Source organism: Erpetoichthys calabaricus, chromosome 7 (genome assembly GCF_900747795.2).
Source record: "Erpetoichthys calabaricus chromosome 7, fErpCal1.3, whole genome shotgun sequence".
Classification (NCBI taxonomy): Eukaryota; Metazoa; Chordata; class Cladistia; order Polypteriformes; family Polypteridae; genus Erpetoichthys; species Erpetoichthys calabaricus.
In genome coordinates this window covers 126,703,811-126,730,327 of record NC_041400.2, presented here as the reverse complement: position 1 = coordinate 126,730,327, position 26,517 = coordinate 126,703,811, and the positions used below count along the sequence as shown (strand labels likewise).

The 26,517-nt window shown below is 35.6% G+C and overlaps 1 protein-coding gene across 2 annotated transcripts in view; it reads left to right on the top strand.

The window, feature by feature from the left end:
• Window positions 1-26,517, top strand: part of fbxl17 (F-box and leucine-rich repeat protein 17) — a 965,787-nt gene that overhangs the window by 171,559 nt on the left and 767,711 nt on the right. The gene's annotated exons all lie outside the window — the stretch shown is intronic.

Below are 26,517 nucleotides of genomic sequence, written 5' to 3'. Positions count from 1 at the left end.
TTGATTTTCATGTGGTTGAAATGCAAATATAAGGAGTAAAAGTAAAAAAATAATATTTTGTATTCATATTTTTTTCCAGATGTTTAATCTTTTATTTAGCACTGCTGCCTCGCAGTAAGGAGACCTGGGTTCGCTTCCTGGGTCCTCTCTGCGTGGAGTTTGCATGTTCTCCCCGTGTCTGCGTGGGTTTCCTCCGGGTGCTCCGGTTTCCTCCCACAGTCCAAAGACATGCAGGTTAGGTGGATTGGCAATTCTAAATTGGCCCTAGTGTGTGCTTGGTGTGTGGGTGTGTGTGTGTGTGTCCTGTGGTGGGTTGGCGCCCTGCCTGGGGTTTGTTTCCTGCCTTGCGCCCTGTGTTGGCTGGGATTGGCTCCAGCAGACCCCCGTGACCCTGTGTTCGGATTCAGCGGGTTGGATAATGGATGAATGGATGGATGGATGGATTAATCTTTTATTTTTCCAGTGAGTTTAGCTTTATTAGTATACTAGCATTAACCCATTAACACGTGGAGGTTGTGGTACAGTGGTGAAGGGAATTTGTATACAGATTTCCACATTAATGTGAAACTTGTGTGTGTGTATATATAAGTGTTTATTTAACTAATCTAGTAACCTTCATTGCTTGTTCCAAATTATTTAATCATGGCAAGGAGATGCATTGAAGGAGACCAAGAGCTGTTGGTATGCAGGACAGTATCACTAAATGTAACTATAAGTCTCATTTTTCATTTATTATTCATTTAAAATATAAAAAGAATTTTCATCCTAGTAATTATGAAGGGCTACACATTCATTCATAAAATACATTGATGCAGCAACATTCACAAGTTCTTTGAATATATTGAATAACAACATTTTCAAACCCACTTAATGTAATGTAATACTGGAATGTTGAAGTTATTGGGTGATAATAAAAAAGTAAACACAAAATAGGAACACCTGATTACAAAGTTCAAGCATGATAACCAGGTGGTTGTGCCTTCTGTTGTTGATGGTTTAAAGCAAACTGTTGGAATTGGCGTAAGAATCAATATTAGAACAAATAGTGTTTGACTGTGTGGATAAACTGTAATCATCCTGTGAAACCTATACACAGCTTCTAGCATCCCAAAATGAACCTGATCTGGGAGAAAAACTGGAATACCCAGAGAGAAACCTACATTGACAGGGGAGATTGTGCAGACCCACACAGGCAACAACAAATAAAAAAGTTTAAAAGATCAAGTTACAAAAGTTGCATATCTGTGTGTGTATGTGTGTGTGTGTGTGTGTATATATATATATATATATATATATATATATATATATATATATATATATATATATATATATATGTATGTACAAATGGAAGAGAAGGTCTGTGATACGGTTTGCATATTTGCAGCTGGAGATCCACAAAGGGAGAAAATGAATCACGTATCATAAAGTAGTTTTTATTCCTGAGCTTTCAGCCCCTACCAGGGGCCTTCATCAGAGGATATTGCTTAGACTTACAAGAATCAAAGGCAATATATAGCAAAAAAATTACGTGAATATATGAATTAGGGCGAAACATGTGTCGTGTACTTTGCATTATTTGACAGTAAAACTATTTCAATCGTATATATATATATATATATATATATATATATATATATATATATATATATATATATATAAATAATATAAAAATACTGTACTGTATTTGTATGTGTAGAAGTTATACTTTTTGGATAGCACGTTTAATACTTTAGTACTTCTCAGTTTGTTGTATTGGGATTGTTTTACTTTGAACTGTTTCACATTTATTACAGTTTCTTTGAAAAGATCAAATAAATGGTGAATACTGTTGGAGATAATGGAATAAGTACATAAATTAGTTGACGCTTGTACGTAAAGTATGTGAGTATAGTGAGGTCACCATATGTTTGCATTATCTTTTTTACACAGACTAGAAGATTTGAAGCTTCACACTGCAGCTTCTCAATATTGGCAGTGCTTGTGTACATAAGAAAAGCATAGACAGCAGTCCTAAGCTTTTGTTTTCCTTCTAGTGCCTCTGGCTAAGCTGAAATGATTCCAGGTTATTTCTGCAAACAGCTTATGTTGAACCAGCAGTATTGATCTATATTTGTACTTAATGCAGTAGCTAACCTTGATGCTACTGAAACGTGCTGGGGACTGAAAAATAATTGCAGCACAATCTTGTAAGCTTTTATCTATTCGTGCAAGGAAATACAGTTAAGAAATGGTTTAGACCATACTGCTTCAAAAAGGATGAGGTAAATTGGACGATAAATGACTATCAAAGATATAGGTATGGGACACACAGCAGCCATGCATAAAGTGATTAACATACCATAGACAGAAAGGTGCACATACAAACTCTTCATTGAAATTATCCCCAAGCATTAGAGAACCCAGTGAGCAGAAGGAGTTGTAACTCTACACGTATTAAATGTTATGTTTGTATAGGTATCCCAAATCCTACACTCTTTCTTTCACAAATCTTTTTACATATTCAGATTTTTTCATGTAATGGAGCAAGCCCAGCAACATCAATTCAGTAACTTAAGTTAAAATATGCAGAATGAATTGTACCTTAAAATGATGGCAAATCAGTGTTGCTGAACAGTGAAAAGTATTGATATTGGCTTCCATAAAGGTTTTTTTCATTTGATATCACATGGATCTGTCTCGAAACTGAGGGAAAAAGATTAAATCTCTGAAACAGCCATTAATATTGCACTTTCTGGTCAAATAGTGTAGCACTTTGGTTGTGTGAGGTAGATGAGAGGAGCTGTATGTTTAACTTGTTTATTTTACTTATTCATTTATTTTTTATGTATTGTTCAATGCCTTGTTAAAGACTACTCAGGTACAATTAGAGTTTAATGAATTTGCTTATTGATGGTATCAGTGGAATACCCATGATGATGGAAGCTAATCGTTATCTGGGGCTGCTGGTTCTTTTCTGTATTTTTAGCTTTTAAGGGAACTTTTGCTGTGGGAATAAACTGTACTGTACATTAGATATGCTGTAATTAAACCAGTTTTACTTGTAAAAATCCCCTTGTAGTTTTGAAAATGACTTTATTAAGATTTAATTCAGCATGTCCTTCAGGACCTCCCTAGTTAGTTTAGTGAGAGCACTTGCATGCTGAGTAAAAATATTGTGCTGCTTGCTTGCTTTTTTTGAGCTCTTAATAAAATTGTATGTGTTTGTGCATGCATTATTTCCATCTAGGCACTAGGCAAAACACCTTGAATGTGCAAATGATAGTGATGAATTTGCTTTGTGGGGAATTCCTTTAATTTTCAATAATTTACATACTTTGTTTACTCTTAGTTGCAGCTAGGCTGACCAGTTTGTGTTTAAGTGCAGCTAAAGGTGGTTTCTGAAGTGTTTTGGCTTTACCTCAGGCGACCCTTGAGGAGCTTTATGATGTGCTTTGCACTTGTAACAGGAATATTTCTGAGAATCAGGAAAACACTGTTAAAAATATGTTTATATGTGGACAGTTCTGAATTTGAATGTAGGTATTTGCATGAATGTGCTGTAGGGCAGACTGATTAATCATTTTGTACCTTAAATGTGTGATCTTAGATGAGAACCTCATTTTCACCTGTATTTTTTTTTTTACATTTTTTTGACCAGGTGAAATGTTTTTAAAAATTAAGCTATTTCCAGTTTCAGAGCACTTCAAGTAGTGATAAAGGCACTATATAAATGTAAAGAATTATTATTATTTAAAATTGTTTAGCAAACATAACCACAAGACATTTCACAAAGCAAAGCTTACAATGCAAACCAACCACAAGAATCCATCCATCCATTTTCCAACCCGCTGAATCTGAACACAGGGTCACGGGGGTCTGCTGGAGCCAATCCCAGCCAACACAGGGCACAAGGCAGGAACCAGTCCTGGGCAGGGTGAACCACAAGAATGCAGAACACAAATCATTTAATTATGATGTCCCATTAAATAGTAGCAACTGTTAATGTTAGCAGTACTTTCTCATAATGACAAAAAGAGGGTAAAGATAAATGTGATACCTCTTTTGAGTTTTTTCATAGAGCTTTTTATAAAGATAAAGTACTGTACATTGCTTCCAGCATAAAAGAGATACAGTACCATGTTGTGTTTTTTAAGATCTTCTCATGCTGGGACAATAGGAAATACAGCACACATGATTTTCTGAAAACAAATTGTAACTGTGCTACTGTATCAATAGGAAATAAAAATCTGCATGTTTATGTATGGTCTGTGAGTCTTCTTAAAAATAGGAGAGCATGGTAACAAAATGATATTTTGTACATGTTTGCATAATTCTAATGAAAATAAAAATTTGAACCGACAGATTGATGCACTTCAGTGTTGGCTTTGTGTATAAATATGTAATCTGTGTCCATTCCTAGACCATCTTATTTTACATGATCCATAGCATCAGGCCTTTAGAGCAGCTTGAGGGACAAAATGGAAGGTAATAAACATGTAATGGACTGCTAGTGAGTTCCATCTCTCAATAGTGCAAATCTGACATATCGCGGAATCCATCTTCTGTGCACTGTATGTAGGCATTGCTATATCCTCAAGAAGTACACATTTTCTTAGCATATACTTTAATTGGCTTTCTTAAGTGGCACACCTCAAGACCGTTTTAAGACACCCACGATACACTGAACTACAAAGGCAATGTTTGTTGCTTGCAGTATAGCACTGGTCAGTGTTAGTCTTGTATAATACATATTTAATTAATTTAAAGGTCATATTTTAAATTACTTGCATCTAGTCATGGAATTAAAAGGAAAACAATCACAACAAAATAGTTCAAATAAAAAAATCCAAAAAAGGTAAGTACTGCATGCATGGCCACCATTCGTACTTCCTTGATTTTTGAAGTTGGGCACTTAAATGGAAAGAGGAGAAATTTCGCACTTGTAACTGGGGCTGTTTATAACAGCAAAATGCCATAAACATATATTTATTTAGTTTAGGACATTTTTGTAGTTGGTGCTTATTTTAATATGCAATTGGCTGCTACTAATTAAGATGAAAACTCTTGTTTCTTGCTTCAGTATTGGAAGCTGATCCTATTCCTGGGTTGAGTATGTAAAGCTGTATAAGTATTTAACATGTAAACTTAAAGGACATTGTGATATTGTTTTGTCTTTTTATTTTACCAAATGTTGTCTTTCTTTTTGCTAGTTGTTATAATGCACATTATTTTGTGCATTTTATTTCATTTTGCCTTTAGTGATGGGTCACGTGACTGTGATTTGTCACAGTAGGGACAGCACTAGATACTCCGGTATAAATAAAACTTTTTTAGACGAAACTTTTTGTCCTTTGGGGGGTGGGGGCCGTTGGGTGGGAATATATATCTGCTGTACAAATAGAAAGTATCCTTCAATTGTATAAATCTTAAATCTTTAGCAATAGTTAGTTTCCCTTTTCAAGTTAACCTGGTGCTATATCCATTTTGACTTTGTCTTAAATCTTTGGTTTTTCCCAGGGTTTTGTTTGCTCGATAAACTTTGTTGATCTCCCAGTTTTGACCTTCTGCCTGGCACTAACTCTAATTCTGGTTGATGTTATTATCTCTAGTCTTTTCAGTCACTCACAATAATACTGGAGACCTTGTCTCATATCACTAGTAAAATGACAAGTGAATATGAACATCATAGCCATGCCCTGATTTGCTAGTACTGCATCCACAGGTTTTTACTACTTCCTAGCAGTGTACTTGCTGGTATAGCATTGGATTTTTTATATTATTATGTTCAATGTATACTTAATCGTGAAAAGAATAAAATGCTCTGTATTTATTTGTTTTGCAGATCAAAGTAATACTATATGCACAACAAAAATTTTTGTTAATAATATATATAAAAGAAATATTAAATGTGCATCTTCATCTTTAAAGTTCAAATTCAATGTGAAGTGCATGAAGTTCTTTGAAATTCTTCTATATCTTCTATAAGTGTTCAGTGCCAACAACAAACAATGAATACAGCACTATACATTAAAATAATATGTGTGTCTTATATATAGTATATATATGACATCAAATACACTCAAGAATTTGTCAGTATCAGTGGCTCAAGTAAACTTATGGACTTGCGGATAAATGCTGTTTTTGAATGAAGTAATAAAAGTACAAATGTTTTATTTGTCAGAATGATGGAGGAGACAAGTGACTGTGCAGGATGATTAAGATCTTTAATAATACTGATTGCCTTTTTAATGCTAAATGTGTTTTACATGCATACTGGACAGAAGGAAGCCATGTTCCAGCAATATTTTGAGTTTACTTCACCACCTTTGTTGTGCTTTACGGGTCTATAAGCAGGAGCTGTACCATGATGTAATCCAGACATTGAGAATAGACTCCACTCTCTACCTGTTGACAGTGAGCTTTTGGACATCCGGGCTTTAGAAATAAGGCCTTCTAAGTAAGCCTTCTTGGTGATAGCTGGGATGTGTTGTACCCACTTCTGGTCATCAGTGATAGTACAGCTGCTGGCCCTTTACCCAACATCGTCTCTGGTGTATGGTCTACCTTCTTACCTGCTGCTGCGGTGGTCTAGTGATATTAAGGGATAGTTTATTGTCCTAGCACCATTATGTCAGAAGGCAAATTGCTGATTAATTAGTTAGTTATCAAGCCATTAATGGTGGTTTAAAAATGGATTTGGCACTGTGCCTGGCCACACAGTCATAATCAAGAAAGTACAACATCTGTTTTGAGGATCCACATAGTGAAAGTGATGCCACCAATCTGCACTTGCTGATGTCTGCAGTTTAGGAATTGAAAAATCCAGTTGCAGAGGGGTGCACATGGTCCCCAATCTGTGATATTGGTGATTAGCTTTCATGGTACAATTTTGTTATATCCTGACCTATATTCCATAAGCAATACTTTGGTATGGCAAGTTTTTATTACTGTTGTAATAACCAAGTATCAGGGATATGGCATCCTCTGTGGACAGATTATAAGGTTATACGAACTGGAGGTGATCCATTGGGAATATCACATTTAATATTGCCCCAGTATCAGTCTAAACATTTCATTACAGTGGTAGCACATGCTACTAGTCTAAAGTCATTGGGACAGTTGTCATTTGTTTTCTATGGCAGTGGAAAGATTGTAATTATATTTTTAAAGCAGGCAAGTACCACAGGTTCCCATAAATACCACCTAGTTGGTTTTTACAGATTTTAGTGTGTACTGAACTTCCATATCGACTTTTGAAATTGAACTGGCAGTAAATTAATATTTACAATAATTTCATGTTACAACATTAGAAGGTTTCTGTGCAGGAAATAAAATGCTTTTTCCACCAACCGCAATTGTTCTTAATTTTTTTTTTCTGTATTGACCGATTTTGCTTCTGCCTTTTGCATTTTGTGTGTCACCTCTTTTCTCATACAAGCACTGATTTCCAAAGTAACAAGAAAAAGCAAATGGAGTGGTCAGGGCCAGACTACAGCCTAAATTATACGCATGCATCTGTTGCTTGGGAACTTCCATGTTAATTACAAAAGTATTGTGAGAAAAAATATTTAAAATATATTATCTTTAAACAAAATGCCCATATACAGGTATGTGTCATGATGCAAGGCATGTGTATTGTTACACCTCTATTTCAACAGTGTCACATGTGTGCTAGATTTATTGATTACTCTAGATTGGCCAGATGTGTGTAGGCATACTGTATATGTATGACTTATTGTGTCCTGCAGTGGGTTAGAGCCTTGTCCATGCTTGATTCCTGTCTTGTGCCAAATGCTGCCATAAGTTGTTTTCATATCTACTATAAAAAATGAAATGTTTTTCATAGCAGCTTTGACCTATCTGCCATCTATCTGCTGTGTCTGTTGGTTCCATGTTCTTCCTTTATTTCATCATTTGCATTTATTGAAAATGTACAGGTTAGGTTTTGTGTTGACCCTGTGTTTGAATGAGCATGTATGTGGTCTGACTTTCAGGTTTTACTTGGTTAGGTATGGTAAACTTTATTATCTCAGAGGAAAATCTGTTTCCAAAACGAAAGTACAAAACATAAGACATTGCTATACAGATATAAAAAATAAGCTAAGAGACAACTTATGACAGCCATTGTTATAATCAGTACACACTTATAAGATTTCCACAAATAATAATTAACTCTTACTACACAGCAAAAATTCAGAATTCAATAGGTTTCCTGTGACCTTTAGAATTCATCATGCTTATAACTCTGGGAATTAAAAAAAAAAAAAAAAAAAAAGTTCTTAAATATATTGAACTTGACCCTTTGGGAACCTAAATCTGCAACTTGATGGCAAACAGTTAAGCATAGAAAACGTTGTGTGGCTTTATTCTGACAAAATCGAGTTGACTTTCATTCTGACTTATTTGTTATAGAGCACAATGAGAAAGGGTTGTTATAAATCAACAATTTTATTACCAATATGACTGCTCTCCTAGAGTAGATCTGAACTTGCAGCTTTGATTTTTCAAATACATAATATACCTACAATAAGGTGCGATGTCTTTGTATGGTCTGCAACAAGCCAGAACAGTCATTATGATTGAGATGTGTATCCCATGGGAGGAATGTGGTAAAGGAGGTCTATGAAGGGAAAAGCCAGAAATACTCAGAGGTGGTGGCTGATTTCAGGGAGAACGGGAGATATCCATCTAAGAGGCTGAAGTGGCCTGATGAAAATTTATAGGAACATCTATCCAACATCTGTTGAGGGGTGTTGGAGTAACAGGAGCAAAGCTAAGGAATACATTGAAAGAGCTGGCAACGGATTTAGAAGAGGTAAGTTTCTGGTTGTGGCTAATAAGGAGTGATAAAAGCTGGGGAATACATGGCTTGTAAGAACAGTGGTAGGATTTGATTACAGGACCCTTTGTGGTGACCACAGGGTAGAAATAATATAAAGAAGAAATCAATCCCAAGGCCAGCAGCACCTGATCGCAGAGAGGTATCTATACCACTGCCCCAGCATTGCTCCACTAAGAGGAGTTCTAGGATTAAATGGGCAAAGCATCATTGAGAGGTAGCTGATGGTTGATGAATCTGCAGCAACAGTGGGCAAACCTACAGTACCTGTATATCAAACTAATAGTGTTGTTTAGACAGTTTTTGTTCTTAATTCTAAGGTTTCCAAACCAACCTATACACGTTAAATGTGACAATGGATTTAATTATGGACTTTTTTTTTTTTTTTAGTGTCAGTATAGTTTTTTCCTGCTTTAAAGCAATTTAGCTTCCTTAGAAAAAGTAGACATTTGTGTCTCTTCTATATTTGTTCTTTATTGAGATTAAGGGCAAGTCCGTTATCAATGATTGTTCTTCAGTATTCTTAGTACTTCACTATTTTTTTAAAATTGAGATTAAGGGTCTGTCCATTATCAGTGATTGCTCTTTAGTACTCCTAGTACTTCATGATGTTTACAGTTTGCACTTTTATTATTGTTGAGAGAGAGAGAACAGAGCGGAACACCTAAAATCCTTGGTCTTTGAGATATTCAGTGTAAAAAAAGAACAATAACATCATTGAACAAACTAATCAACAAAGATCCGTGCTTGTCCTCCTTATCTTGTAATAGATTTGCAATGGCAGAGCCATCTGTTAATTTCAAGATTTACCTGTCCTTACATAAAATCTTGCAATCATTTGTATACAAACTTAATAGAACAAAACACAGACAGTAGCCTTGAGGCGATGCTGTGTGTGACGTAGGGTTGTCAGAGAAGCATCCATCAACACTTGCTCTTTGTATTCCATTAGTTGAAAAGTGTAGAATCCATCTCATCAAGTGAGGGTCTAAACATAATTTATCAATCAGCTTCCCATCTAAAATGTGAAGTTGAATTGCATTAAAAATAGATGAGAAATCGATAAAAAGCAACCTTCTTTGGGTATTTGACCAAGTGCTTATATGGCAGATGCCAAAGTATAGCAGTGATGTCCTTCATCATCCTTTTTGCTCTGTATGCAAATTGGTAAGGGTCCGGATTGGACTGAGTTTTATTTAGCAGCTCCTACTTAATCAACATTTCAAAGGGTTTCATGACTTTAGAAGTTAAGGTAAATGGTCTAAAGTCATTCAGGGCTTTTAGATGTATGTTTTTTGCTCTTAGAATAACATTTGCCTGGTGCTCATTGGTTATGATTCAAGTTTCTACAACCCTGTGATGAATCAATCGAGTTCAGAAAGTGGATGGGTGGACATTTTTGTTATACAGTTTAAGCCTAGCAAAATGTAGTATTTTGTGTTATAGATTTATAAGCAAGGTATGTAGTAATGTCATGAACCTATAACTCTAATCTTGAAAAAAATTGTTTAAGCTTAAAGTAGTATTTACTGATAAGTTGTATTTATAAAGGTACCTTGTCTTACTGTGGAAATAAATAAGTATGGTACTATTAGTCAAATGTATCCTCCCCCTGATCACTTGCATTTATTGGTCTTTGTTTCTACTTTGTCTTGCCACAACAGCGTTTGTCTCATAGCTACAGTGAGCAGTTAGCAATGCCACGACTGTATGTAGTGTTCATCTGAGACAAGGCACACACTCCTGTTGTTTAATCAGGGATGTGCAAAGTCATTCCTGGAGGGCCGCAGTGGCTGCAGGCTTTTGTTCCAACCCAATTGCTTAATAAGAAGCACTAATTGCTCTAGAAACACTTCTGCTTCATTTTAGTTATCTTCCTCGTTAAGATTTTGAACCCTTATTGCTTATTTAAGTCTTAAACAGCTGCATTCTTGGTTTTTAATTGCTCCTTATTAGCAATAAGATGCAAATGACAAAAGAAACCAGCAGTTATCCATTTTGCTTGTTACCCTTTACGCCTGTGTGTATTTATCATGCACTATTTGGTTTAATTAAATACTTGGAAGGAAAGAGAAGACAAAAAAGTCAAGGATTGAGAATTACCAATCTGTTTTACACTTCAAAATATTTGGATATCTTTAGAATGGAAAAAAAAATCTAGGATTTGAGAATGACTTGACATAGCAGAGTTAAAGCACTAAAAAGCCATGAAATGTAATTATTGGCAAGGATTGTTTTCTAATTAAACAACTGGGTTGGAATAAAAACCCGCGGCCACTGCGGCCCTCCAGGAATGGCTTTGCACACCCCTGGTTTATATAAACCATCCTTCCTTACATCCTTCCCTGCTATGTCCTGTGGACGCTAGAGGCGCTGTTGCCCTGCTAAACCCACCAGACAGACATCCAAGACACACTTATAAAAAGCACCAAGAATAATTTCTTTAATATTCTCTTTAAGTAAAGTGCACAAAGCACCGCATACTCCACAATTCACCAATAATAATACAATAAACAATCCTCCACTCCCAGCAGCTTAGTCACCCAACCTCCCAACTCCCGCTCTCTTTGTTGGGTTTTGACCAGTCCTTTAAATAGTCCATGACCCGGAAGTATTCCTTCTCCGAGTCAAACGCCACATCATCCTTCAAGTAGCCTGGAAGTACTGCGGGCTTCTGTCCTTGTGCCTCCGAAGTACTTCCGGGTCGTAACAACAATAGGTGTCCCCATATTCCTTGTGAGCTCCCCCTGGCGGCACCCCCTGCACCCAACAGGACTGAGGAAACGGACTCCATGTCCCATGATGCCCTGAGGGAATCCGGGGAACCATTTCCATCCAGGGAAGCTGCCACCTAACGTCCCAGAGGATGCATTGCCCTGAAAAGCCTGATCTTCTTCCATTTTTCTGTTCAGGGACGTCCTGGCCAGACTGAAATTCCGGCCGGCCGTCCATCATAGTCCTTTTTTAAAATTTCTTTCATGTTGTAATTTGTTAAAGTTTTCATGTGATAATCTTTGGTGTGGACTGATTAAGATTTCCTAATGGTATAATATAAAGTCTGAATCTTTTGCAAACTGCTGTGGTGATGATAATTTCTGAAAATGTGGTATTTTCTTTTAGAGATCTGTTTATTAAATACTAGCAAAATACCCGCGCTTCGCAGCGGCGAAGTACTGCTTTAAAATTTTTATTAAGAAGAAAAGTAAACCTTTTTAAACTGAGGGAAAATATACCAATAATTATTTGTTAAGGATCTCTTTGTATACCATGTTGTCAGTTCGGCCCTCCGGGTTGTAATATGACCAAGCTGTGCGCTGAGCTTACTCTTGAGCATGCAACGTATAGTTGGCCATGTGAAAAGCAATCTTGCCTCAAATCAATGCCAACCTTTTGCAGGGTCTGTCCCTGAGACTTATTAATTGTCATTGCGAAGCAGAGCCTTACTGGAAATTGGAGGCGTTTGAATTGAAATGGTTTTCATCGATAACTTCGCATCCAGCTGTTGAGAGTTTAAACATTCATAAACATCAAAGTGTCCACTACTCAAATCGTCACCTGTGAATCTAAGATGTTTAAGAGGCATTGGCGGTTGTCCAAATGTGTAAAATATTTGGCCATTTCGGTACACTTGAAAGCGACAGCCGAACAATTCAGCAGCAGCCATCAACTCACATGCAGAATCATAGGTGAAGGGCTTAAGCATTTCACTCTTATAGTGCTCCTGTGTAGTATAATTATCTCCTGTACCGTCATCAGTCCATACCTTGAACCTGTCCCAGTCATTCAATACAAAAGACACAATGTTCTTCCGGGTATCAAGAGTGAGCCTGATATGGCCGTGCAATATGTAACACAGAGAATGGAAAAGGCAGTCGCCATCTCCGGGCATGGAAACCACTTGGTAAGTGACAGTTCTTTGATCAATGGTGATCGCCCAGATAGACATGTTAATGGGGGTACGGTTGGAACAATAAAGGAAATGCGTACCTGAACAATGTAAACTAAGTCTAAAATACCTACACAATAACTATAATCGTAATAAACGAACAATAAAACAGTGGAGAAGCCGTGGATTAAATAAAAAGGCTGCAGTTATCAGCAGGGAGATGTGAATACCGTGGCGAAGCAAGGAAGGTAATGAAGAGACCGGAGCAACGGACTGCCTATTAGCGCACCACATTTGTGCTTCCTTTTCATCGTCCCGGATGAAATAAAGTTGCAAAAAGTTGTGTTCCTCAGTCGGCATAGGTAAAAGACTGCCAATCAAGTGATACACTTGTCCATGGACTTTAAATGAAGGCATAAAATTTCCCTCAACGATTTGGTTAGCGCCAAATGATGTCATTTGAAATGCGCTGTTGTACTTTCAACTGTTGTTCAAGAAATGCTCACTTTGAGGATGTTCACCATTTAACAGGCCCTCAAGAAGATCAGGAAGCTTATGTAAAGGAGTGAGAGAGACTTTACCACCGTTACAGCACAAACCAGGAGACTTGCATTTCCACCTATGAGGTTGACAATACTCACAGTCAACATCCATGGATCCAATGTGTACTGTTTTGTTGTTTTCGTATGTGCCGCTTTTCATTATTGGGATCGTACCTAGAAACAGTAGCTCTGTTAACTTGTGGATTTGCCTGCAAGTATTTAGCGACAGCATCTCTATGAACTTATGGATTTGCCTGAGAGTATTTAGCGACAGCGTGTCTATGAACTTGTGGATTTTTCTGTGAGTATTTGTCGGAGGCCTCACAAAGTTGTTTCCGTCTAGCTGCATCAGAAAATGTACGACGACGTCTGACACACCTCCTTTTTACTGTTTTCTCACAGCTTCCGAAATAAGTACGTACATCGGTTTCGGTTAGCGCAGGGAAGCCACCTACCAAATCTCGTGAAGATGAGGCCATAAATACGAAAGGTTAACATGGCAGACGTTGTTGACCGTTATGACCGTTATGCGTAGAATTTCGAAATGAAACCTGCTTAACTGTTGTAAGTAAGCTATAAGGAATGACCCTGCCAAATTTCAGCCTTCTACCTACACGGGAAGTTGGAGAGTTAGTGATGAGTGAGTCAGTGAGGGCTTTGCCTTTTATTAGTATAGATATCTGAACATACTGTATATGTAAGATGAAGACAATGGTAGTTGTAGAAAGTGTTTTAATTTTTTTTTTTACTGATATGGTATTGTCTGTTTGGTAACTTAATTTTGGAACAGTGTTTTTCATGTGATTTCAGAAGGTAGCTACATTAAGTGTAATCTACTTTTTTGTGTTTTTAAGGTAGGGATTAACTCAATGCCCAGATATACAGATTTCTACTTTGTGTTTCATTATCTGTAAAAAGCATTGATTTGTACCATGCTTTCTATAGGTGCATCTTTAAAAAAGTCAAGTTTATCTAAACTCCACTTGTGTCATTGTATTGATTTTTAAAGCTCTACATACTTCTGTGTCAAGCAACGTGTAAGTGAATAAGGGCATAAAAGAAATGGCAAGGGGGCCACTTGAAAAGAAAATAAGATATTGCAGATGCAGGCTTCAGGAACAGAAGAGTACACTAACTGCTGTTTACTATTTTGTTTTAATAGAATTTCATGTAATTAATCACTGTGTTGTCATATCCATTAGATAGGACTACACTGAAATGTCAGGCTACACTGTCTAGATATGTTGTAAATCTAAGGCAAAAAAAGATCAGCTTTTATGTTCTAAATCTAAAATTGATTTTTGGAATTAAAAGAAGCAGTCTGCCAGCAGTTGTTTCTCAACAAATATGTTAGTTCAGTCTTTTCAATCACATTATTACCCTAAATCTAAGAACCATGTTGTCTGTCAAAACCTTCAACACCCTCAATTTTAAATAGGAATGAAGATGCCACAACAGTTTACAGACAAGAGCAGATCTTTCAGTTTTACTGAAGTGCACCAATACAGTTTCCTGTCAACATGTTTTTTCAATCCAGAACATTGATGAAAGATCAGAATTTGGGAAGAAGCAGTTAAAGAACAAACATTATAAGTTAAATACCACCAAGCATCATTTCCTCTCCTGAAAGCTTTTCCCTCTGCTCTCAAAAAAAGTTAACTTTTCACTGTCCTGGCCTTTTGCTAGAGAGGCAGTGCCCATTTTCCCATGGTACGATATTTAAAGAAAAGCGCTCAGATATATGTAATGGGAATGCTACCCCATAGCAGCGTTCAATGAATACTAAAAACATGCGATTGCTCTTCTCTGACCTGAGTCATGCTTGTGTACTTTCTCTGAGTCCAACTTTTCCAAGATTAAGTACTGTTCTTATTAAGGCCTGCAACTTGTGTATGTATCTGCTGACTTTTGTTCTTCTCCTCCTCAGAACCGGAGTTCCACCATTTGGTCTTCCCTTGATGGTCACTGGGCAGATAATAATATTGAATCAGGTGTCCAGTTTTATCATCTGACTGTTTTTTTAAAAGAAAAAATGGTGATTTCAATAATGCTGCCTGAACAATATGTGTGTAGTAAATAGAAAATCATCTCTTAGTATTCTGGATATCTTTTCACATATGGTTGAGAGGGCCTGTTTCAGCTAGGCAGACTGCCCATCCAGTTCACGTTTGATGTTGGTTTGCACAAAAACTAATATTGCACACACAACAAAACTAATACAAACATTTGAAGTGAGAGTTTAAAAGAAACCCTCAGAACAACAGAACGTCTGCTAGTTTTATCATCTGTAGGACAACATATTAATGTCACCATTTCTTAATGACAGCATATCTATTGGTGTGGGTTTCACAATTGGAGCAGCAGCTGGGTTAAGCGTGTTTCCTTGTGCTTGTGGAAAATGTAAATTTCATTTAACCCGTACAAAATTTTAAAATTGATACCAAGAGCAAGTAACATTCTTAAAGCCACTTAATCCAGTCCCAATTTCAATTCAGTATTTTGTTTAAATCTGAGGTTTATTATTATATTTTATAAATGACATTGATTACTATGTTGTATACTTGCTAATGACTAATAAATTTAATGCTTTAATGAATTTTGTCAAAAGGATAGATTTTTCTGTTTAAAAGGTTATTGGTTTGAATTATACATGTTATATAAATTGTAGTTTACTCAAAATGATCAAAGTTTCATTTTTACCATGAGCATCGTCATTACATTAGTACTTCATACTACAATAAATTTTGTTAAATGTGCAAATTAAGCTCTTATTGTTTAAGACAATGATCTTTACCAGAAAAGATCTTGAGAATTCATGTTGCAGCAGAAGCATTATAATATTTTATACTGTATATTCTTACAACCTTTTACGCTTGAAGCACTGAATTGACGTCCCCTACCCCCTAACCCCCCTTACAATTTCTTTTTTTGTAGAGACATCAAAGCAAGCACTAGGGCCGTATCAAAGTCTTAACCCTTATACATTAGTAATGTGTAGTAAATAAATCAGTGCTTCAGGGCATCTGAAAGATTGGTTTTATTCTTTTGGGACAGTGAGCCCCAATCAGCAGGACTGGCTAGTCAATAATAAATTCCTCATGGACTGTCTGCAGGTTGTAAGCTTGATCGCATTTTTACCTTTTTTTTTATTTTTAAAATATCAGTTTATAACATGTTTATGGAATACATGATCAACTATATGTTTTTCTGTTTATATCTAGACAAATCATCTATTAACAGTTTATAATATAAAAATCCCATACAATACTTACAGAAAATTAATAAATAAATTATTAGTAAAGCCTTTGTCACTTCTGCAATACAGTGAAAATCATTCCTACTGTGATATTTTTCTTCTCCAATCATTTTGTTTTTCACTTTATTTATTTTATAACCAAAACTACCTACCTTCAGTACAACTATGTGCAACTATGTGAAGTGCTCTCTTAATTTTAATGTAAAAATGATTTAAATCTTTAAATTCAAATTAAATTGTATTGTAAAAGATAATTTTGTTATGTATTTTTCCAGTTGGTGACGAATACATAATAAAATTAATCGATTTATTTATGAGCTCATTTGTCTTTTTCTCAGACTATTATGATTCTGAATAAGATGCCAGCTCGTCAGTGGGCACACACACATACTGTACTTATGCATACAGTAACAGGGTCAGGATCTATAACCAGGTTCCTAAAGCCATGGGGAGCAAAACTAACCCCTTCTTTCTTTGTAATTGTTATAGTACAACATTGCAAATGTGATTATTTTTTAATTCCTGAAGTATTCAGGAGATGCAAATCAATGTTGTGGAGAAAATAAAAATGTGAAGCTGTAATAATTTCCAAAATTTTTATTATAAAAGTGCAGTTTTGAAAATATTATGAACTCTTTGACCCATTGTATGAGTACTTATGTGTTAGTGGTTAGTTGCTGAGATAGAAAATGTTACTTAATTAAGCTTTATGCTGTCTTAGCACAATTATCTGCTGATTATCAATTAAAAAATAGTCCTGGTCCCTGCCATTATATTCATGAACATTTGATTGAATGATTACTGTTCAGTCATATGCATTACCATATGCATGAGCCATCATTGTGAAGGATTTGACAGAATGGAGTTGCATTTAATATGCATTGCTTGCCAGTTTCGTTGGACAAAGTTTTTGCCAATAGATAAACTGGAACAGGAAAAGACTATGTTTAAAATGTGAAAGTAATGGCACTTTTTATTTATTTTGTTTGTAATTTTGTACAACATTTAGAAATGTATATGTTTTTAGGTAAAATGCTAACAAAGGCACTGTTTGTATTTAGGAAACTTACAGAGAGATAAATGCTTAATCTTAATGTTCATAAAGTTATTGTAAGTGGTTTATTGCTTTTATCTCTGTTAGGGGATCCAATATATCTGACACCTATGATTTAGGTAAAAAAAAATGCTCCTTAAAAGTATTTCCTTTCAAGTAATTTTATTACAGTAAAATTCTTTAGAAATAAAATGTAGCTTTTTTTCTGCTTTTATATTGAAGTATTTGTTCATCACAAGGCTGCCAGCGTTCCAATATTTTGAACCTATATTATGTGTTTGCATATTATAGTTGGGTGGTGTGTGTGTTGCAGATATAGTTATATATATTCTAATCAACTATTAAGATGCATGCGACAGGACACAACATTTTTAACATGCATGCACCAAAAAGTTAGCATATATTTTAACTCAAAATATTTATATGTGATTTTGGTGTCTAGCTTGGTAAAATGTATCACAACTTTAGTGTATATACCTACAAAAAATCCTTTTTTATATATAGCTTTAGTGAGTGAGATCATAATTTAGTCAGAAAATGTTTAGATACCTTAACCCTTAATATCCAGGTTCACATCTTCTTGTGCAGAACTACCACTTCTTTCGAGCAGAACAGTGACAGATACTATATATGCTCTTGGTGTTAAGACAGTATAATAAAGTCCTCTTGCATGGTCTTTCCTTCAATTGCTTAAAGTTGGGACACTGCTTAATGCAAGTGACCATATTTTGTATCATGACCTCCTTTGTGTAATGGGTGTAGTTTTGCGAGGGGATCTCTTTTTCACTTTCCATACTGTAACAACTAAAAATGTATCCTTCACAATGGTTATTACTTTTCAGTTACAGAGAAATGAATACCTTAATACATTAGCTGGCTTTATCCTAACTACAAAGTTACCATTAATTTTTCTTGGAATCAAAGTAGATATACTTATGGTTTTGGTGTGGTGTAGACAATACCTTGTTCTTTACCTGGTCGGCTTTCTCCACCACGTGTGCTTTTCTTTCTTTGTTCAGGAGCTCTTCTCTCACTTTGTATTAGTTGCACTTCCTGGTTGCAGGTGGTACAGCAATGTTCTGTTTGAACTTTTAAACACAGTGTCCTCTTCTGTTTGCAAAGTTTATGTCTGCTGGGCAATTAGTGAACAGTCTACTCCCATCCTTAGCAAGGTGGACTTGTGGCTTTTACTTAAGGATTTTATTGATTACGCACTTGCTATTCCTTAGCAAGGTTTGTACTAATGGCACCCTTGTCTAACTGCCATACAGACAAGTCTTCCACTCCTCCAGTCCAGTGCCAGGTTACCTTTTGGAATAAAATGCATTACACCAGCATTTTGTTGTGGCCACAGAATCGACAAAAGGTCCTTCTATATGGAGCAGAGTTATGGTCAGATTGAGAGCAGTGAGTGTGTAGAAAGCATAGATCTGGTATTTGCAATAATTTTTAAAGGAAGGAGTAGATGTTTTGCCATTGGTTTCTTGGGTGCGTATAAGCCCAACCTTTTGCTTGAAAACTTGTGCAGAGTTTTGGGCATCGATGTTGCCTATCATGAGTTATGTCCCTTTGTTCCTGACCAAGTATTTAGATGGGACATCAAGGAGATGCTGGGTGTCACTTTGTGACTGATCATTTTATCAGATAAGGCATAGAGACTGTATTCCAGAGAGAACATGTTGAGAGCCAACTGACACTTGCGATGAAATTAAAATTGTCTTTCAGCTGCAGTTTGTGCAAAGGTCTTGTGGTACCAAAGCATTGCATAATGGGTAATGCCACTCCATCTTATATGAGTTACATGGCACATGCATATTGTACCTCGCATGTATGCAGCATTATAGTAAAAAAAAATGGAGATGCACATGAAATCTAGAAACAGAAAATGGTGGGGCCCATGTAGAGAAACTCACTGTTTAAAAGTGCACTCCCCTGTTGTTCATAAGGGAATTTTCTGGAAGTGGTCTATTTTGCAATAGTTTAGCAAAAATACAATTTTACATACAAGTATTTGGGGTGTTGTGAGCACATAACATCTCATATAAGAATTATCTGAGAATGACTTGTAAATTAACGTTTTCTTAGTATATGATGTTTGTTTAGTGTTGGTCCTTATTGAAAACTATTGTGTTGGGAATTTTGCTCTCAATAAAAACCTGTAATTAAAATTTTTCTTGGCCATTACTATAAACAACATGGTATAAATAAAAAAAAAATCTGGGTTCAGCATTTTTAATACCATTGTATGTTGGAGTTAACAAGTTTAAAAAAATGAATTAATAAATTACATATAAAATGTCTGGATTTTAACAGAATTGAAGTAAAATTCATACGTGACTTCTTTTTATCATTCATTATATTTGTCATGTTGTTATAATGGAAATTTATTATTATAGAGCAGGAGTGATTCAGGATGTCCAGTACTGTTCCAGCATGAAATGTGATGTAGCTTTTAGAGACTGACAGGCAGTTTACTGTTGGATTTGTGTTGGTTTCTGTCTGTGTAAGTTACCCTGGCTGTCTCAGTTTGCATTTTTGAAATATTTGTCTATGTGATTCATTATGTTTTTTGACAATAATTCTTGAAACGTCCTATGGACCTCATACTTAGATGCACATTCAGTTTTTTGCCCATTATTTCTCTTCTTCCCTGTAGACTGCACGTCCGTAACATCTCAAATGTTTTAGTTAGATAGATAGAGATAGATAGATAGATACTTTATTAATCCCGATGGGAAATTCACAAAAATTAGTTAATAGAATGCATTTTATTTGTAGTTTATAATTAAACTAAAATATATCAAAAAATTTTTTTTACAGGTAGCTGTTAATGAGTTTATCTGGATAATCTGATATTTGTTTGGACTTGTAACACTGTTGAGTTGTCAGGCTATGTGTTTTGAAAAATGTCAATTATAATTGAACTTTATATTCATCATGGGAATATGCTTTGATGCTGTATTGAAAACAGAACAATTCAGTGCCAAGTGTTTTAGCAGTCCTTGAAGTTCCAGAAAACTGTTGTGCTTATCAGTCAATTTTTTTAAAATCATGTCCATCACAGTTGTGCACTTGGTATTGACAGTATTTCAGTCCCTTTATTCCTAATCTTCAAACCTGCAGAAAAGAACAGTTTTAAAAAAGTGAAAAAGAACATTGGAAATCATTTGTCTGTATTTCTAAAAATTTAGAAATTAAATAGTTTTAGTGATTTTTAATTGTTAATTAGAAGAATATATAACTTTGTGCAGATGTTTTATAATAGTTGATTTGTGTTTTTAAAGACCAGGCTTTGAAATAATACTTTTTATAATTTGTGGTCATTTGGCTTTAGTGATCAGTCATTTACTATATCCATCCATCAGTCCATCTTTTCATTACCAAACCTGCTTAATGCAGTTCAAGATTGCAGTGCCAAAGTCACCACAACAGCATCTGCTGCAAAGCAGGAACTGACCTTCCACAGAGTGTCAGTCCATGCACATACAGTAGGGCCAGTTTAGATGACCTAATTAACTTCACTTGTATTAATTTGGGATATGGGATAAAAAACCTGCCAAGAAAACACTATGGAATGGGAATGTGTGGGCTCCACACATACTGAGCAGGCCTGAATTTGAACTTTGTATTCTGAAGCGATTAGAAAGCACTATTTAACTATAGGACAACAAATTTGATTTCACTTTTTAAATTGTTTGCAACAAAATTGGGGTAGTCATTGTATGCTATCTTCTGTCATTTTAGTATTTTAAAAATTGCACTGATTTCTTATTCGTAGCCATTGCTACTAGGGTGGGTTTCACCTCTCTGTGATCTTGAGAAGGAAGATGATGTTTTCAAAAATTTATGGACATATTTCATATTATTTGTCAGTCAAATAATTAAAAAAGGTCTATTCTGAAATATGGTTTTGTTAGTTGTAATTAGGTCTGTCACACTGTTTTTGACACTGTTTGCTTACTATATAGTGCTGGTAGCATTTTGAAGTAATCAGACATTAATAACAGTATTCATGTTTTTATGTTTGAATGCTGTTTTAATAAGTGGATATTAATCAGTCAGTCATTCTTCACATTAATAGTGTTTCATTAGCAAATGTGTTGTCTCTAAAATAACATGCATAATCACAAATAGCTTTACACAATGAAAAAATGCAAATGAAACAAAGCAAGTTGGAAAAAATACAGCATTATTAGGATTTTGAATAACAAGTTATACAAAATCGAACACAGCTACAGCATTTGACTAGAAAGAAATGTGTACTTTTTTAAATAAGGAAACGGCTTATAATGTTTAAAGCTTGAATGTCAACTTAGGACACTGTGTTGTTCCAAGTACTGCCTGGGTGAATACCTTGTACTGCTGAAGATTTATAAATTTAGAGGCAAAGAGAATCAGTCTGATTATGAATGCTAATGCAGATGGAAGCCTCACACATAGACAGACCTACTTCTAGGAAGAGGTTACTAGAGCTTAGGAGTCGTAACTCTGAGTGTGGATTTGCCCAGAAATATGGAATAAGATTTTAAATTGGGGAAAAGGCCAGTAGCAGTACATCATGCTGGATTATCAAGTTTAATGTGGTATGATTGGTGTAATCTGAAGTGCCGACCAAACAGCTTTATAAATCAGTAACAGAATTTATGAAGATGATTTGATTTAATTTCATTTCATACAGAAGGTCACTTTAGTTGTTAGTTTCCTCATTTTTTAGGTTGAAGACACTGGCATCAGCCTTCCAAATCTGTGGTTCATTAAAAAGAGAACTGAATTTGGCAGCTAAGCAAAGTAATGAAAAAATGGGGGATATGAATTAGCATTTAAAAATCACTTGTATTATTAATTAATTAAGCATTTATTAAGTAAGCATTTATTAATTATCTATTGTAACTGATTAATTAAAAAGAGAACTGAAGTGGTCTGATAAGCAAAGTATTGTAAAAATGGGTAATATGAATTAGCATTTAAAAATATCTTCAATTATTAACTATAGCATTCCTTAAACCTGCTTGTTATTTTGTTATAATGTACATTTGCATATATGTAATGATGCAATAAAAGAAAGAAAATAGTTGATTTTACAGTTTGTCAAGTTAAACATTGATGGCTGCAGAAGTTCAGTCAGAGATTCTCAGTGGTTTAATGCACATTTACTCAAATGGCCTAAAGGTGGTCCTTGAGCATACCTACTACCTATCTTTTTTGAAATGAGATTAATGATGTGTCTGAATGAACTTGTGGCTGTGTGCCTGGGCCGATTGTCATGAAAAATATTTCCTGTGAAATGCCTAAAAATGCCCTGAGTTGACTGAACACTTGTCTTTTATTTACTCGTGTCTTGTATTAATTCCTCCTGTCTTCTTAGTATGTTTTTTTTATCTTAGTTTGTCATCATGTGTTTTATATTTAGGTGGATTTGTATCCAAGTTAGTAAGGCAGTGTGAAATTCTGCTTTTATGCTTTGTGATTAACAATCTGTCATATTATGTATCCATCCATCAAATCATACTGTATATCCATTTTCAAATCAACTTAATCCACTGCATTAACATACTAGCATGTTGTAGGCAGAGATATGTAAATATAATTTAAAAAGGCTCAGTTGATGGTGGGGGGGATAAAATAGTTTGTTCTAATATTTTATGCAAAATATGAAATACAGACACCAAAGCACCCTTGTAAAAAAAAAAAAATAAATAAATAAAAAATGTGCTCAGACGCAGTATATCTTCTTGATACTCTACTTCTTTCAAAAGCTGTAATCTGGAAGGAATATTGATAATTATTATGTGAAAGTGCTTTTAAAACATAACAGTAATTATGTATTATTTTACATGAAATGACACATCTTATTCTGGGTGTCTGGTATTACTCACTGTTAGCAATCTTTGTTAGCTGCTCTACCTGGCAAGGTATTTGTAAGTACATAGATAGCATTAACTTTTACACCATCAAGCTTTTCCTCAGTATGATCCTGTCACTGCCTGTGTAGAGTCTGCATATTTGCCACCACGTGGGTTTTTCTTTGTGGGTTGTGGCTTTTTTCTTACATCCCAGAGTATTAGATTACTTCACAACTCTTAGTTCATTCTGTGTGGCTGAGAGAGTGTGTCTGTGATGGACTGTGATTCAGGGTTAGCGCATGCCTTGCCAATGATTTTGCGGGTATGGACTTTGGCCAACATGACCCCAAGGTGGATTGGTTCAGTAGTGGAAGAGTGCACCCGCAGACATTTGCAGAAGGTACATTAAGTTATTAATCAATTCTTTTTTGTTGTGCTTTCAATTCCATTACAAGACTGTGTAAAAACAGATCGAAGCCAACCCTAAATAGAATATCAGTTCATTGAAGGTCACTCTTACATAGTAACCCTGTAACCAGAAATGAAAAATAGTTATTTCATAATTATGACTGTAAGTTAATGTAGGGATCTTGGTTGATTAAAGCAGACCTGACCCATCACTTTCAGGCAGGCCATGGCCGATTAGAGCAGGTGCACTGTGCACAGATAGGGGAAAAAGATGCTGTTTGGGTCGTAGAAGAGCACAGTCCATAAATAACATGGTTCAGATAGTAGGTATCTATATCTGGCAAGTTTTATAAAAGCTCACTGAATATGCAAATAATGTGGGTATTTGTAATTTTGAGGGAGAATCTAGAAGCCGGAAGCTGTCTGCAAGAGGAGTGCCACCTGCATTCTGCCCAACTGGGTATACATTCATCAGCATTCCCCACTGAAGAAATGGAAGATGATTGTACTGCTCCAATGGCTTCTCTTCAGTCTGGATTTGTATGTTTAAGTGATTATACTATAACTAGTCATTTAGCCCGTTACAATAACGAGCACTAGAACAGTAGTGCATAAACATTAGTAGGAACAGTCTATATTAAATGGCAAGGGACTTTGACCTCATTCTTTTTGTTGGTCGTATTTTTCTTTCTTTCAGCCTTTCTTTTGTTGATGTTTACTTGCTGAGCTGACCGTTCTTCGTGGGCTGCCACCGTGTATTGTGTGTCTTTAATTTTCTGTGACAGTAATACTGTCTTGTACGTCCGCTGGCTTGTACGTCCATAATATACCTTTAATTTTCTCTGGTGGTAATACAGGCGTGCGCGTCGGTAATATGCCTTTAATCTCCTGACAGTAATACTGGCTTTTATGTGGCTGTAATATGCGTCACTGTATTGTGTACCTTTAATTTCCTCTCGCAGTAATACTGGTTTGTATTTCCGTAAAACGCCTCTAACTCTCTGACAGTAATATCGTGCATCGCACCGTGCCCCGCGCATGCGCACTTCACCAGAACACACACACACACACAGACACCTGGACGCACAAAGGGATTTTATTGAAGAGGCTATATATCAGGAGTGAAAGCTGCGTTTTAAAGCAAGTTAAATATATTTGTCTCTCTTTGTACTCTCATATTTCTCTCGTCTCATTATTTCCGCCATGGTTTCTGAAGGGGTGTGTATGTAAGTCCTGCATTTCAATAAAGAACACTATCCCAGGGAGTAATCATCCCCTGCTGGAGATGCACCCTCAGTTCTTCATGCATTAAAGGTCATTCTGATATATATCTAATTTATGCAACATGCACTTTCAAATGTAAGAATAAACTGAAGAACCCAGAGAAAACACATGTAAACATGCCACCTCACATTTTATAATATGATTAATTTGTTTTGAAGGTTATGGTAGTATAATGATACACTGTGGTACCTTATGGATTCAGCATCCCAGGTTTGAATCCTTTCCCATAAAGGTGCAAGTTAAGTTTACTGGCGATTGTAAATTAACCCAGTGTGACAGTGTATGTGTGAGTGGACCCTGCAATGGACTAGTGCCCTATTCAGGGCTAGTTCCTGCTATGGCATGACATTCCTAGGATGGTCTCCATTCTCTGCAATTATGAGTTTGAGAATGTTTTGTTGTGTTTTGTTTCAGTGTTGCCTTTCTCATAATCTTACTTTATCTAAGACATGAATTTATTTTTGACTCATGATTTTTAAATTGTAAAGTTATAGTTATGTGGTTAATATACAGAAAAGAAGAAAAAAATAAAAACTTAAAATGAACAATGTGCAGAATTCATATTAATTCAGTTGGCTTCTGTTAAACTTATTTGTTTTATTTGTCTTATCACCCCTTGCATCATTGTGAATGGGCAAACTCAAGCACATGTCTTTCAGCTTTGTCATATTCTGTAGTTTGTATCAGTGTGCCTAGGTCTGCAGTAAGCTCTCTAGTTAAACCCGATGAAACTGCCAGGTACACAGTATGTATAAGGTCTTTGAGGTAACAGGCAATAAACAAAAATCCCCTGATGGCTTTTCTCAGTTCTATTCATTTCAGTTTATTCTAATTGGAGAGGAGCACTCTTTTCTAATGACATTCACTAAGCACTCATTTAGATTTGTAGATGCTGTTAAAATTTTACATCTTTTACATGTGACTCAAATGACTTGGTTGGCTTTATTATTAAGTTAATCAGTCCTCTTAATATGACCAGAAGATTCCCCTTTTACCACTAGTCTTGCACCCCTGGTGCCACCACATTTGCTTCTTGGTCTCTTTTTGACTCCTGTAGATTTTGTTAGAGTTAGGTTTCCATGGGAACAGACGTACACACTACTGTAAGCCTCTCTGGCTTTGAGCAATTCCAATTCAAAATTTTGCCACTTGTGCTGATTTCAAGTTAAAAAAGAAACATTTTAAAAAAATGAAGGTTTGATGAGATTCCTGCTTTGTTCTGTTGGCTGAACAGACTGTGAAGAATTCATTTTAAGGGTCTGTGAGCAGGACTGCCCTATTACAACAAATAATTGTGGCAAAATCCAATCCAATAAAAAAATCACAACTTGCATCTTCTTTCATGAAAAAATTTATATCATTCTTGTTTTTTAATCCAACATGTTTCCCAGATGTGTTTTTTAGGTGTTCAGCTTTCTTTGCAGCA